The sequence below is a fragment of the Canis lupus genome, chromosome 1, assembly GCF_003254725.2.
Source record: "Canis lupus dingo isolate Sandy chromosome 1, ASM325472v2, whole genome shotgun sequence".
NCBI lineage: Eukaryota > Metazoa > Chordata > Mammalia > Carnivora > Canidae > Canis > Canis lupus.
Genome location: NC_064243.1, coordinates 15,427,402 through 15,444,125, shown reverse-complemented (window position 1 = coordinate 15,444,125; position 16,724 = coordinate 15,427,402). Strand labels below are relative to the sequence as shown.

General features: G+C 37.4%; 1 non-coding gene across 1 annotated transcript; it reads left to right on the top strand.

The window, feature by feature from the left end:
• Positions 1-661: 661 nt before the first annotated feature.
• Positions 662-766, top strand: LOC112645782 (U6 spliceosomal RNA). The gene has a single exon (XR_003127250.3). It is a non-coding gene; the product is annotated as a U6 spliceosomal RNA (small nuclear RNA).
• The last annotated feature ends 15,958 nt before the right edge of the window (positions 767-16,724 follow it).

Sequence of the window (16,724 nt, the reverse complement as noted above, 5' to 3'; positions counted from 1 at the left end):
GAGAGTTACAAATATGGAAAGAGGAAACACTAAAATACACTCTGCCTGCTGGACTGGAATTAGAGATATGAGTAAAACATATAAATACAGATACGGGAATAAATATAAATTTATACATATATGTGTATGTGTGTACATACATATATACATATGTGTTTATATAGATATAGGTGTCTATTTATATGTCTATATATGTGTGAATTTGTATGTGGGGGTGTGCATGTTTAAATCCCTACATATGTATTTCCTAGGCTACCTGATAAAGGCACCTAGAAACAATGACCCATCGGTAGTACTGAGCATACCTAGTACCCAAATTTTAGTTTTTAAAGACTATTTCCGCTAAAAGAGCAGGGAATTTTGCAGAGAAGTCTAGGATATCCTGTTGCATCATAAAGAAAGGAAGAGCTAAAGTAATGCTAGTGACATATCAAAAGAACACAGGCCAATTTGAAAGGGATCTCACTGGCCAAATTTTGAACAATTTGAATGTTAAAATAAATACTGATGGAAATGGCTTATATCCCATTGAATAAAATAAAAATCTATTTGTTTATTTGGTATAAATAAATAAGAGTACGTAAATGGATGGGGAAGGAGGGGCAAGTTCTTCCTTGCAGTAGATCTCATAAATATAGAAGGATGTTTAAACTAGTAGGCAGTGCCCACTTTGGCAGCACATATACTAAAATTGGAACAACAGAGAAGATTAGCATGGCCCCTGTGCAAGGATGACATGCAAATTCGTGAAGCGTTCCACATTTTTGAAATTAGTAAAATGTGACCAAAGATTGAAATAATATAGTAGAAGTGAGAACCAGGAGGATGAGACAGATTGACCAGTGTTGGATATATGCAACTAACAGATCTACCAACAAATATTAGAACTCAGACTGTGTATAAGTGGACCAAGTAGCCAAGAAGACCATACGTCACAAAATACTGTCTGCATAATTTAGACAATGCTTTGTCATTGAATATACTTTTAATTTTGATTTTTCTGAATCTATTACAAAATTAGTAGTTTCCAAACCTTGTTTTATCATTCATTTGTATCAGTAAAAAAAAAAAAAAAAGGAAATGTAAAAAAAACTAGTAGGCAAAAATTTGATGAAAAGCAGTGTATTTGAATAAGTCTCAAAATATCTCCCTCTCAAATTGCTTATTAATTTCAAAGGAAAAAATCGTATAAAACTTGACATATACCACCTTAACCATGTGAAAGAACCCAATTGTGCAACTCTGATATGATACCTTGAGAAGGATACAATGCACTCTTTGGTAGTCCTACTAAAAACACATCACATCAATCTCATGATAAAGAAACACCAGACAAACTCAAAACAGAGAAATATTCTACAAAATAACTCGTCAGTGCTATTTAGAAATATCAAGGTCAGAAGAGATGAGGAAAGAATAAGGAACTGCATGCAATGAAATGCATGATCTTGTCCTTCATAGGGGGAAACAGGAACTAGCTATAAAGGACTTTATTGGGGGCAGTTGATGAGATTTAATAAGGAATATAGATTAGATTATAGCGCTATTGTATTTCCTTTTATTATTGTATTGCAGTTACATAAGAGAATGTCTTTGCTCCTAGGAAAAAACATACTTTTTTATGGGTAAGTAGCTACATCTCCAATTTGCTCTCAGGTGGTTTGGAACGTGGTATGTTTACATAAATATATGGGTCAGGGACACCTGGGTGGCTCAGTGGTTGAGCGTCTGCCTTTGGCTCAAGGCGTGATCCTGGAGTCGCAGGATCGAGTTCCACATCGGGCTCCCTGCATGGAGCCTACTTCTCCCTCTGCCTGTGTCTCTGCCTCTCTCTCTCTCTCTCCCTCTCTCTGTCTCTCATGAATAAATAAGTAAAAATCTTTTTTTAAAAAAATATGGGTCAAACATATATGCAGCCAATAATCTGTATTTGTGAATTTACGTACTCAAATTTATTTGTAACCCTAAAATCAATACAGTGTTTTAGCAATCATTCACAGACAGAGGCAAAGCAGCAAAGAATTTGAATCTCTTGACTTGTATGTTCCTAGCTTGGGCAGAAAACAGACACACTTGGCCTTCTTTCAGCTCTCATCTTATAAATAAGTATCCTTCTTATGGTCTCTTTAGTGATATGTTTGTTGCATTTTTGTATTTTTTTAGTGATTTCGATATTTAAAATGACCCTCCATTGCAGAGCAGAAGTGCTGTCTAGTGTGTTCCTCAGCTAAGAAAGCTGTAATGTGCCTTCCAGAAAAATACATGCATTAAATAAGCTTCTTTCAGGCATGAGTGAATGTGCTATTGGTCAAAGATTCAATATTAATGAATCAACATTGTCAATTGTATTGATTATCTTGCTAATAAATCAAATGTTTTAAATAATATCATTTATTATTTATATATGAAATAAGGTGCCTTTAAACAGAAACACACATAAAACAAAGTCATATAATGATCATTTGATTTAAAAAAAATAAAAAAAGCTTGTGACCCAGGACTCACAGGAACCTAATCCCATATTTCCCCTAGGAGTGATAGTTCCAGATTCACTCACTCAGTGTTCATAGTGGCGTTAGAGGACATGACTAATACAAATAACTGGCAATTCACTATACATAAATGATAGCTAGATTAAATATGGATACATAATTGGCTATATATCTACACATAGACATAGAACAAATAGAACAAAAAGTCACAGTTGTTGCTGAATCTGAGGTAAAGGTATATGGCAATCTCTCTTATATTCATGCAACTTTTCTGCCAGTGTAAAATGTTATCAAAATAAAAATTTGCCAAAATGTATAACAGATGCATTATTACAAGATGCTCTTCCCTACAAGACACACCAATTGGTTTCTCTCCGCCTAGAAATCTGAAATCATATGGGAATACAATCTTCTGTGTGATATTTCTGGACAATTAGAGTGAAAAGGAAAGAGACAGAGAGACTGATTAAATAAAAACCAGGCATTAGTGAAATTCTGTTGTTCATGCAGAAAAGATGAAGTAAACAAAATACACAAAAGAGAAGCAATGTTTTTGTTTTGTTGTTTTGTTTTGTTTTGTTTTGTTTTGTTTTGTTTTGTTTTTAGGTGGCTATTGGGGCTCATGGAATGTGCAGTCCAAACAAGACATAGTAAGTAGCAGCATTGGAAATGGCAGTGGCCTTCTAGAGACTGTGGTTCTGTTGAGGGCCTACAAAAAAAAAAAAAAAAAAAAAAGTGGTGGTGGTTGGGAGATAAAGTCACAGGGTCCTCAGAAAATGATGACAGGCAGTTGGAGGTTCTCTTTAAAGTACACATAAAATTAGCTTTTCCCTATTGAAGTAAACTGGCTTAGATTAGAGAAGTTCTATTTTGCCAAAAGGAGCTCTCTTCACTCATTCCTCCTTTCATTCCTGGGTGGCGACCATTAAAGCACTGATCACAAATAGTCTGCGGATTTTACTTTTAATTAAAATATGTCCTTTATATTACGGAGCCATTAGCTCCTGACATTAGATTGTACCACTCATTTCTAATATTAATGGATCTGGGCTCTCAGCACTTTGAGTTATAATTTTAACATTAAGACTCATCTTTTTCAAAATTAAATACCTATCCTTAAAAAACTTAGTTAACACACATATATAGCTTCTATAATGCTGAACATCTGATTTAAAAAAAAAAAAACTAATACTGTTGTTGTTTTCAACGTTTTTTCATTGTTTTCACTTTAAGTGATTATTTTAATAGATATAGCTCAGATAATTTCACACATATTGATTTTCCCAAGCAAGCCTTGGAGAAAAAAAAATCATAAAGAAAAATAATAAAAAATTAATAAAGTAAGTCATTCAACTTAACTATTTAAATGAAAAGATAAGGATTTTTCTTGAGACCATTGTATTAATATTGCAATTGAATGAAAGGCACAGGACTTAGGACTCCATTCTGCTCAACAAGTGTTTATCAACACTTACTATGTACTGGAAGGCCCCTGTCTTCAAGGAGCTCACACAACAGACACACATATACACACAATCAATCACATTGATTACAATTGTGATCAATTATATCCTAGCTAGCAGAGGTTGTAAAGAATACTGGGGAAAAGATTATTTAATGATCACCTATAATACACTAGCCTACGACACTTCATCTTTATAAAAACCTCATAATGTCCTATTTTACAGATATGCTTTGAGGTTCAAAGAACAGAAATCACCTGCTCATGGTAAACAGGAGAACTGAAATTCAAACCTCTCCCTACTTCTAATAGCTGTTTATATCTGTTTTATTATTTTTTTAAAGATATGCCATTGAAGTACAGATAAAGGAGTAATTCATTCTACCTTGATGACTTAAAGAAGGTTTTCAAAAAGAAGTGGCATGAATTCTGTCCTTAAAAAATATTATAATGATTGGGCTCCTGGAAAGCTAAACCACTAATGGGATATTAGATCTGCATTCCTGAGGAAGAATCAACCTGCCAGTGTGGATCTGGTGGACTGTGGATAATTTGAAGTTGATTTGGAGGCTTCTAGCTCTAGAGATGTCATTCATTAAAGTAGGAACCACAAAATGAGAGCAAGTTTGTAGCAAGATAACTCACTGAAGTGAGTAACTCACAACCAATTATTATATTGACACATTGTCCTTACCTGACTTTAAGGGTAAGAAAGGTAATAATTGGGCACAAGAGGGAAATAAGAAAATTATGCTTTTATAAACTGAAATATGTATAAGCCCTTGGGATTATCTGAAAGCTCTATAAGGAAATGCTTTATATGTATAAGTGGAAAAAATTATTTTTCAACAACACAATTTTTTTTAGCCAAAATTGCCTAGTTTTTGTTTGTTCATTTTTTTCCTACTGCATGCTGGGAAAACTGTCAGCAATTAATTAATGTCTTTTGAAGTTGCAGTCTTTTTGAACTGCAAGAAAATATAATGCAAAACATTTTGAGCCAAATAACACATTAATGTGACCCTAGATTTCAAACCCATGATTATTTAAGATGCCTGAAGTTATCCCACTGGGGTGTTTAAATTCTTCTAGATGCTCCCAAAACAATTCCTTCTGACCCCACGTTAATTGTCAATCTTCAGAGTCTGGCTTTTGCCAAGGAGAGCTAGGGGTCACAGGGAAACAAAGACTCCCAATACGGATTAACACACTAGAGTCTGTTAAACTGGGATCCAATTTCCCAGGTGTCTTCCCACTTCCTGTTGCTCTGACAACCTCCCATTTGATTAGGGTGGAACCAAGGGGGAGAAAGTAAAAAACAAAAAAACAAAAAAACAAAAACAAACAAACAAAAAAAAACCATGAAACTTACTAAGGCAAAAATAGTATAAGATTACCATTCTAAGTCAGTCTCATATTTTATTCATAGTGTCATTTTTTAACCTAGAGAAGGAACAAGTGGTGTTTGGGAGTGGGGGAGATGCTACTGCCTTCCCCCTAAAGAATAATCTTACGTGATTAGGTGAAGAAACCTAACTATCTCTATTCTGTCTTCCTGAAATCTCTATAGCCTTTTGAGGTAATAAATTCTGTGGCTTTTCTGTCCACAATGTAAAGCAGTACTTTCTTGTCATTCTCTGAAATTTACTCTTCTGGGTTTCAAGAGATGCCTCTTAGATTTAATATTCCAGGAACTATGAAAGCCTGCATTCACCTGACACTTGGACTTCAGTTATATCATCATATGAACTTTCAACCTACATCTATTCATGTTTGACTCTTAATTATTTTGCTTTCAGTAATGACTCTACCACTTACCAGGTATGTGACCTTGGGCTAGCTGCAATGATCTGTCTGTGTCCCTGTTCCTTCATCTTTAAATACATCTTAATAGTATCTATCTTGGGATTGTTACAAAAATTAAATTATTCAATGGTGAGAGAGACTTTAGATTAATGCCTTATTTCTATGATAAGTTTTCAATAATTCTGAACTATTATTTTCATCGTGGACAAAGGCAATGTCTAGATTTTATTGTCTGAAGTTAATGATGCCTACTCTAGGGTGAAGAAATAGAAGAATTGGGAAGGAATATGAAAAGAGTGAACTTGAAATTATATCTAACTGATAATAATAATAATAATAATAATAATAATATCATTTATACCTATATAGTGCTTACCATTTATCAGGCACTATTTAAAAAGTCTTACATATATCAAGTCATTTGGTTTTGTAACTCCATAACGGAGCTGGAATTACCCCAGGAGGTCTGTGGATAGATTTAACATCCTTAACTATCATGTTATATTGTGTCTCATCATGGTTACTGAATAAATGTTAGTTATTACTTCATTAGGCTTATTACAAATGCTGCTACTTCTGCTGTTGTTGACCATCATCTTCTAGAAAAACCCAGCTCAGAATGACAACAGCTGAGAAAATGATGCAGAATATATCCTCCAAGAGCATCATGAGCATTGAAAGAACAGGAAGCCAGGTCTCTCTGAAGAGAGTTCCTGATGTTGGGAGGATGAGTTACAGATAGGAAATCTAACCAACTTTAGCTCTGACTTTGATTGGGCTTATATATTCACACACTCACTAGCAAAACAGTCATGAGAATTCTAACTTTACAGTAAATGGCTCAGAACCCTCTGGTAAAACGAATAAGATGCAAAGAATATACAGATCAGAGCAGCTGAGTGGTCGAATAAGAAACATCAGTGGGGGGATTAGACCCCAAATAAGGTGTAAACTATTTTAAAGGTAATGCATGAAAAGTACTACTTAAGTCGGGTAAAGGGTGGTATACTGTAGAGATTGGCAAACCTAAGCCTGATGCCTATTTTTGTACAGTTCTAGGAGCTAAGAATGATCTTTACTTTTCTGAATGGCTAAAAAAAAAAAAAAAAAAAAAAAAAAAAAAGGAGGGATATAAGAATATGTTTTATAGCACATGAAAATGATTTGAAATTCAAATTTCAGTTTCCATAAATAATATTTTATTGGAACACAGCCAACCCATTTGTTTATGTATTGTCTACATCTGCTTTCTCACTACAAAAGGAGAACAGAATTGTCCCCACAGAGACCATATGGCCCACGGTCTAAATGTTTCCTATCTGGCTCTTTACAGAAAAAAAAAAAAAAAAAGCTGTCAACCGCTGGCATAGTGCAATGGAAAATAACTTAGTTTCTGCCAAAAAATATTTCTGTTACCTTGGGCTTCCTCACCAAAAAATCAGAGAATTTCATAGGTCCAGTGGTTGTCAAGCTAACCTCTCAGGAAATGGAGTTGGCTAAGGAGCCATTGTCTAAAGTAGAAGAAAGAAGTTAATAGGAAAGATTTTTGCCCTTGTTATAATCGCCCTTCTTCAACCAGAACCAGGACTTTTGGATCTGATTTTCTAAAGAACATTTCTAACAAACAAACAGCAGTGCCAAGAATAAAAACCAGAGCTGACCACTCCTGAAAGGGCCTTTCAGGTTATAGGTAGGCCTCATTCTGCCTTCGAGCTTTCCTGTCTTGTCCCATTCCCATAGCAGGGGCAACCCTCTGGGTTTTCAGTCAGCAAGGCCTATCCTAGATCAGACCAGGCAGGTTCACGCTCTCTTACTGTAAAATCTATATGTTTATTAGGTGAAATTTTTAAGCCTTTTCAGCCACAGCTTTGGTTCTATATACTAATGGTAGAACCTTGTGCCTTGAAAATACTGAGAATAAGCCATTGTTTAGGTTACCCCAGGCTTTAACATCTCTACATGCATCAGTAAGAAAGAGCGGGTAGTCCCTTGAATAGAATGAAAGAGAAGGAAAGGAGAGTAAAACACTGAAGTAGCCTCTGAAGTTCAATCTTTTTATGCCAAAAAGGATATGCTACCTCAGAAGTGGAAGATTCCATCAACAAAGTTGGTCAGGGCAGAGAAATGCGTGCATGATACTGAATAACCATTTACTACCCCCTCCTCATTGTTTTTCAACTTTGCATTGATCTTTTGATAGAACCATCAGGTGACTGGCTGTTTGCTTCAATGATACAACAGACTTCCATTAATCCCCTCTGTTTCCAGGGTTATTAAAGAATGGAGCATCTTCTGGCTCTGTGTAGATGAGTATCCTCTTATTGGGTGATAAGCGATACCGAGATACATTTTCTTTCTCCTCTTAGTGATCTTGCATTTAGGAACTCTGGTTATGTTATTTCCACAGACTTATTTTCACATAGAGATGAGGAAAATGCAACTTTATGGTTCAAAGAGAAACGCTTAACATGGCTTATAAAAAATGTATAGGGCTTCTCCAACATCAAATAACTCTTCGAATACTACAGTGTGGTAGGCTAAGTGTAAATGAAATAGAAACATGCTCCAAACATACCTGAATTTAAAAATTAAAAGAGAAAAAGGCTCCAGGCAAAATGTACCAAAATGTACCCTACTCATTCAGAAAGTTATTAGAAACATTTTGCTAAACACACCACAACTAGGACTTCTTGTCCCTTTGGAAATGTTCAGTGGGGGGAAAAAGTCTGAATGTGAAGATAACACACAATATTCTTGATGCCATGGTTTTAAATTGAAATAGTCTGTTATGCTTCCTTTCTGATGCTCCCATGTGCTCTTGCTCTGAGCTGTTAAACTCTGGCCATGGCAGAAGCAGCTGCATTGCACTGGGGTGTGAAATTATCCTTAAGCATATTTGGTAGAAGAGTTAAGTTTATTCATTGTCATCACAAAAGTAATTGCAAGAACAGTGAAGCAACTGAACAGGCCTGGTATTGTTTGGACAAAATAAGATTTCTTTGTTTCTCTCTTCATAAATATACATTCTGCAACAATATTTATAATAAAGTTCTTTATTAAAATTTTTATCAGAGAGTAGAGCATTAAGAGAATATAGGATATTCTTTCTTTTTTAAGATTTTATTTATTTATTTGATAGAGAGAGAGAACAGGGGGCATGGGGCAGAGAAAGAGGGAGAAAGAGTCTTACACAGACTTCCTGCTGAGTGAGGAGATGCAAGGCTCAATCTCACAACCCTGAGATCATGATCTGAACCGAAATCAAGAGTCAGATGTTTCACCAAGGGAGCCACCCAGGCGCCCCTAGAATATGTTTTCAATTTCACTTTCTCTCTTCCTCTATCTCCCATCCCTTATTTCTAAAAATTGACCAAAGTGCTCCCATCCCACAAGGCTATTCAGAGATACCTCTTTTAAGCATTCTTCAGAGAACAGCATTATAGTCATTTGAATTGTGGCATAATTTAAAAGCAAGTGGAAGTCAGCATGTAGATTGTAACAAATGGTTATGGAAGTACCACCAGCATAATTCCACCAAGAGGCAAAATTCAGTGGTCCACTGACAGTACAAGTGTGGGGTTGGCCAGGAATTTAATATGGAAATTAGAACAATGGATTAGCCTCTTGAATGAAAATTTTCCTTATCTACAAAGCAAGAATAACTACATAGAAGTGAACTGATTCCTCTCAGAGAATTGGAAAGCCTTTTCTTCCCCCTTAGTGAGAGTTTCGTATTTAACAGCATGCTTAAAAAGCACAAGTAGGAGGAAGCCAAGACTGAAGGGAAGGCACCTTCATTCTGACCCAATTTCAGGTTCCTGGTTTTCTTTTCTCACCTATGATAATTATAACTGCCCTGGTCCTCTTGATCTTAACCTGCTTTTATTTTGTGTTACATTTTTGTCTTGACATCTTTATTTAAATATATGTAAATATATGTAAAGTGACTATTTCAAATCTCTGTGAAAAGATTCTATGCAGCCAACCACTTCCCTTCCCCCCCACACACATACACATCACACAACAGCCCAGAGTTAGAAATATTATTACTCCCATTTTGGAGGAAAGAGACCTTGCAAGGTTAAGCAACTTGCTTAAGTGGCCCAAACACTGTTAGAACCAGGTCTGACTTCAAAGCCCGTATAAGTTCTTCTAAAACAGTTTGTTACACAGAACCTGAGGATATATGAGGGGCTTCAGAATTCTCTACGATACTGTTAGCTTTTTTAAATAATAAAAATGTGGTGGAGAATGTGCATTCTCCATACACATCCAGGAATTTATATATGGCATGTCACAGATCACCTGGATGAAAAAGTTAAAATGAAGCACTGCCATAGTTTTAGGATCCACATCACAGTCCTTTACAACTCACTCTTTGTGTAGCAGCCAGACTTTTAAAAAATAACAATCCTAAAAAAAATCCTCCAATGATTTCCTACTACCATTCAAAGAAAATCGAAACTCCTTGCCTCACTTCATGACACTCCATATGATCTACTTTTCCAGCCTGGTCTTTTATCTCTTCCAGTCCACTCCCTCTCAGTAAGCTCCTAGAGAGGAGGTCCCTCTTTTGGATATTTCCCTCCTGTAACTGTAAGGGCACTTCAAAAGACAGGACAGAACAAAACAAATGCTTTTGAATGAATGAATGCTTACACTGGTAATAGAAAATACAATTCTAATTGTTGCAAGCTTTGGAAAAGGAAAAAAAAAAAAAACCACACAACAAAAAACAGGTAGACCTAATAAGTAAATGATGTAATAAATCATAAAAAGGCCCAATCATAGCATATTATACTAACTGAATGAACATTTTTCAGGAGTTTAAATTTAAAAGGGTGAAAAATGTGGGTCTTCCCACACAGTCACAGTGGTACGACATGTTGAAGAAAGATCCTGCCATAGTCACAATGCAAATATTGCTTTAATTTCTTCAAAATAGCATCATTAGTCACATTAAGTTAAAGTTGTTAATTTCAATTTGTTTTTATATTTTCATTTGAGTTCAACTTGAATTCAAATTATTTTACAGTATTATACACATATATGCTTATTTGCAAGTTACATAATTTATGCATGCATTTATATATTAATATATACATTCTGTTAAAAAGAAACAACAGGCCCAATATAGAGTCAACTGTGCTAAGCCCCGGGTCAGCAAATCAAGACTTAATACCTTACCTAAAAGCAGTTTCAACCCCTCTCAGGAATGTGATCTTAACAGGTTACTCAGGAGTTTCCTGATCAGCACTAGTGAGCTAACCTGCCCGACAGACCCTTGATCATCCTCTAAAGGAAGATGACCTTGCCTGAAACAAGCCACTCTTTCTTTTCCTCCTTCCTATAAAAGTCTTCCATTTTGTACAACTCCTCAGAGCTCCTTTCTATCTGCTAGGTAAGATGCTGCCCAATTCACGAGTCTTTGAATGAAGCCAATTAGATTTTCACATTTATTCAGTTGAATTTTGTTTTCTAACAATATAAATTATAATTTATTTATAAATTATAGATTTATAAGCTACATAAGCATAACGAACTTCTCCTAGTTTCTTAAAATATAAGCTAGTATTATTATACAAAAAACTTACATGGGTCCATATATTACTCAGGTCTGGGAAACACTGCTTAATTCCGTGCTGTCTCCCACTTCACATCACTAAAATATCCTTTGAAATCTATTGTTTTTTAATTAAGTATTAAATATGAATTATGACTTAAAAATACAGCATATAAATTGTTGAAAAGAAGGACTTTAGTGTGTCTCAAAGAATTTATCAAAGAGTTTATATTATCCTTCAAAAGCAATTTATGGTAAACATTTCAGGAGGGAGAAAGTTTGCACAATGGATTAAATCAGTGGTTCTCAAAGCATGGTCACAGGACTAGCAGAAGTAGCATCTCCTGAGAACTTGCCAGAAATGCACATCCTCAGCCTCTACCCCAGACCTACTGCACCCAAAAACTTAAGGGTGGGACCCACCCAAGTGTGTCCTAATAAGTCTCCCCCCATCGTGATTCGGATGCCTCCTAACCTTGACCTCACTCTAGGAGATACTGACTCGGATAATATTAAGAGATTAGCCATACAATGCAGAAAAAGCTTCTCCCTGAAAGGGCTTCTTTACAATGGCTTTTTATTTTAATTTATAAAACGTGTTTTCTCTTTGATGTGCATCATACCTTTCTAGTTTTCTTTCTTCTTTCCGTTTTCTTCTTTTTTACATAGGCGACAAAGGTCAGTGCCAGGCAGTCAAAATACTGTTTGGATAAAAAGGCTGTGTTTACAAGATTCCAAATCAAGCAGTAAACTAGATCATCTAATTCAATTAAACACAAAAGTGAAAAATGAAGCCACTCATTCCACCTGTTTGCCTCTGCTCACAGCATAAGGAGAGAAGAAGCCTCACTTATAATTCCATGTCAGGTAGTCATACTCCACTACAACCATCTCAGACACCATGTCTGGAAAGCGCCCCAGAAGCCATGGTGCGGTTCAGGAATTTGTATTTTGAGCCTCATACTTTAGCCACTGTGCTGCCATCATTTTTATTGGTTATGCCCTCTACAACTCTGAAGTCTGTAATTCTCCTAGAACAGGCGTCTTTAAAGCCAGGAAGCTTTCAAAGGGAGTGAGTTGCATTAAATTTGCAAATCCATTTCTCTTGAATTAGTCGAGGGGGAGAGGGGGGAATGGAAATGCAGTTTGTCCTCAAGAAAGATCAGAAAAAGGCCAATTATCCCTCTTCAAATTACCATTTAAAATAATAAATTGTTTCCCCACAAATTCCCTCATTGGGCCCTGAGCATGTCTTTGTATTGTTTCAAACAACAACAGAGAGTCTCTTCTCTAAAGGAAGACACCACAGGATGCAACGAGCACTCCAGGAGAACAAAATAACCGGTCGTTCATCTCAGAGGCTGGGTCCTTCAGCGGCAGGGGGCTTGGCACGGAGGAACGCTTTTCCCACCAGGTCTCCCGACAAAATTATCAGCTGGGAGAGCAAAGTGGCTCCTGTTGTGCGCTGAGTCACAACACAGCTAGAAAACTGAAGCAGCCTCTCCAAGGAAGCTGCTTTTGTTGGGAAGTCTTTGCAGAAGGGGAGGATGTTGAAAAGAAGAAAGGAAAATGAGATCCAAAAGAAAATGCATCCTGGCTTCCCCAGACACACTCATATTGTGTGATATGTGTCCCTCTTCTTGGCTAGAACCTGTTTAACTATAAAAAGGCCCTATGTCCTCGAATCCTAAGGAGAATTTGTGAATACAAGTGCTAGAAAGCAGCCCTCTGACTAATCTTTTCTGGGCTGGCAGCAGTTGGAAGAAGCAGTGCTTACATATTTATTGAAACCGTAGTTAATGCGTTTATCTGAGCTAGGATCACTCTTCTCTTTCTCCATCTCCAGGACAAATTATCCAGCAACCATAAATTTATTTCGGGATTCATGAATTCAAAACCTATTATGAGTTCAAAAGGTTTTCTTTGAACCAAAATCTATATAAGAAGTTCAATAATGGTGGAAAACCTATATTCTTTTCTAAGGAAAAAAGTTGCAACGAACAAGATAATTGCTGGCTGTACTTGTAGGGGGTAAGATACAGTTCAAGGCTTCTCTATGAGAAATAAAAACAAAGTAGTCATCCATGTCTTAAAGGGTTGACATGTTCAACACACATTTTCATAGAAAAGAAAAATAGCTGAAATTTCTGACCTTTGATGATTTATATGTAAACTCAAGAAAGAATGTTTTCTAAGAATCCTAAAAGCTGAAAACTTGTTTTTGGTAGTTATTTTAAAGTGACCAAATCAGAGTCATCCTCCAAAAGTAAAAGTGGCATCACTCACAGCATAGAAAAAGCATAGGTTTGCATGCCAGGCAAGCTCTAATGATATCTTTGTTGTATGTGTTTGGGTAAGCACCAATATCTCTCTATCTGATTGATTCAGCTAATATTTACCTATTTAAGTGCTTACTATGAGCCATTGCAAGGCTCTTGGCCAACAGAAAGGAACAGCAAAGAGGCCAGTACAGCTGGAGGTGAATGAATGAGTAAGGGGAGAGAAGGACAGAGAGCTAAGGCCAGGCCAGGCCACATAGCAGTACCCTGATGCCATCATTCAGCTTTTATTCTTCCCTTGGAGGGATTCCATTAGAGGAGGGCCAGAACCACTGTGCCTGCTCCTAGGGGTGGGGAAACCAGTTAGGAGGCAGTTGCAATCTCTGGGTGAGTGCTAATGTTGTCGTGAATGAGGACGAATGGTCACTGGAGGATATACTTTGAAGATAGAGCCAGTATAATGTGCTGATGGATTCAATAATGAGTGTGAGAGAGAAAGAGAAGGGAAAGAGAACTCCAAGATTTTTGGCCTGAACAAGTAAAAAAATAAAGCAGTCATTAACTGAGCCTGTGAAAGGAGGAGGTTAGAGTGAGGAAAAGATGAAATATCAGGAGCCCAGCTTTGACAGATTAAATTTCAAATGCCTGTTAGATATCTAAGTGGATCTGGCACCTTAAGACATAGGAGAAAGATGTTCAAGGACTAAGTCTAGTGGGACTCCATCATTAAAAATCAGGAGAAGATAGGAAAAAAAAGACAGAGAAAGAGAAGGAACAACTGAAGAATATGAAAAAAAAAAAAATAGGAGAGTCTGAGTTTTTGAGAAGCCAAGTGAAGGAAGTTTTTCAAGAAGAGAAAAATGCAGAGCTCCTGGGTGGCTCAGTCGCTTAAGTGTCTGACTTCAGCTCAGGTTATGATCTCAGGGTCGTGGGATAGAGCCCCAAGTGGGGCTCTGTACTCAGCAGGGAGTCTGCTTGTCCCTCTCTCTTTGCCCCTCCCCTGCTCATGTGCTCACTTGCTCGCTCTCTCTCTCCTTCAAATAAATAAAATCTTTCAAAAGAGAAAGAGAGAATAATGCACTGTGTTAAATGCTTCTGACATCAAGTCAGTGGAGACGGAGAAACAACTACTAGATTTAGCAATGTGAAGACCATACAACATCGCTCTGCAAGGGTCAACTCTTGATAAGAGTGCTTGCAGTGAGGTGAGAAAATGATGGCCTGATTGGAATGGTTTCAAGAGAAAAAGACAGAAATTGGGGTCAGCCAAGTGTAGAAAATCCTATTCAAGGAGTTTTGCCATTAAAGGAAACAGTGAGGTGTGCTTGGCTGGCTCAGTTGGTAGAGTATGTGACTCTTGATCTTGGGGTCATGAGTTCAAGCCCCACATTGGACCTTGGGCTTACCGTAAGAAGAAGAAGAAGAAAAAAGGAAATAGTGAAATGGGGTAAGTAGTAAGAGAGGAATATAGGGTAGAGGGAAGATGTTAAAATTTGTCTTAAGATTGGAGAAATATGGGCAGCCCCGGTGGCACAGCGGTTTAGCGCCGCCTTCAGCCCAGGGTGTGGTCCTGGAGACCCAGGATCGAGTCCCGCGTCAGGCTCCCTGCACGGAGCCTGCTTCTCCCTCTGCCTGTGTCTCTGTCTCTCTTTCTCTCTCTCTGTGTCTCTCATGAATAAATAAATAAATAAATAAATAAATAAATAAATAAATAAATAATCTTTAAAAAAAAAGATTGGAGAAATAACAGCATGTTGTAGGCTAATGGAAATTATTCAATAGAGAAGAGAATTACTGATGCGGGAGAGAGAAATGAGAATTGCTGGACAGATACCTTTGGTAGCCTTAGCTGGGAACAAGACCAGTTATCTAGAGGATTGGCAGAGAAAACAGAGTATATAGACATTGTTACAAAGTGAAAATGGGAAAAAAGGGGGGAAGATAAGGCACAGTCATCTAGCAGGTAAAAAAGTGAACGTAGTGAACAAAACACAGCATTGACTACCAGGCATCATTCAGGGGTCACCCAGGCCCATAATGTTCCCCAGGAATGTCCGACTGCTCGTGTTCTGGGACAGAAAAGGGGACTGGGTTAGTGTTAACCAAGGGAGTTGGCCAAACAGGTACAACCAAGTGAGGGCAGAAGGGAGATGAGAGGATATGCAAGAGAGTGATCACAAGGGCAGCCGGGGTGGCTCAGCATTTTAGCAGCATCTTCAGCCCTGAAGACCTGGGATCGAGTCCTACATCAGGCTCCCTCTGCCGTGTCTCTGTCTCTGTCTCTCTCTATGTGTGTGTTTCTCATGAATAAATAAATAAAATCTTTAAAAAAATTATTTAAAAAAAGAGAGTGATCACAATGAGCATTGAATATAAGCTGGGTAAAGAAGGAAGTGAAGACATGAGATGGGTGAAGGATTGTAGAAAGGGGATTGAAGATGGGAGTAGATACATTAAGGAAGCATAGTATATGCATATGAGGTTAAACCTGGATGTTCTTAGGGAAAATACCTGGTCCGGGGATGTCAATGGGAACCAAAGAGGATTCCTCCCTCATCCTCTGATCCAGTGAAGATCTCTTTGAGGGAGAAAACAGCTACTCCTTAAGAGGGTTTCATGGTAAAGCACCAGAGAAGAGCCAGGTTCCCATTAAAACTAGAAGGAAACAATCAGTAGAGATTGAGGATATAGAGGATTTTCAGAGGTCAAATGGGAAAGGGGTTCAGAAAGCAATGACGGGTGCAAAAATGGGGTCAGGGAAGCTGGTGCTTCGAGTTGTGTGGTGATTAGATCAAAGGCATGAGAAATGAGCTCAGGTGGCCTGACCTCACTAAATGTGAAGCAGCCATAATGAGATTAGTCCCTGTGGCCCCCTACCCTTCCACCTGCCTACTGAGGATGTGAGCCTCGAGAAACATGGGAAGGAGAGAAGCATCCGCAGGAGCAGGACAAGTTATGGCACCTGCCTGATTCCAGAGAGGTGATTTTTATCCCTAAAGGGCATTTGATATACCAATAACAAACCCAGTTCTAGCTAGGGTCTGCACTTGAAAGTAATAAAACACCATTTATTAAAACTTATTCTAAAAATCAAATTTGCCTGAATATGTGAATGATCATTA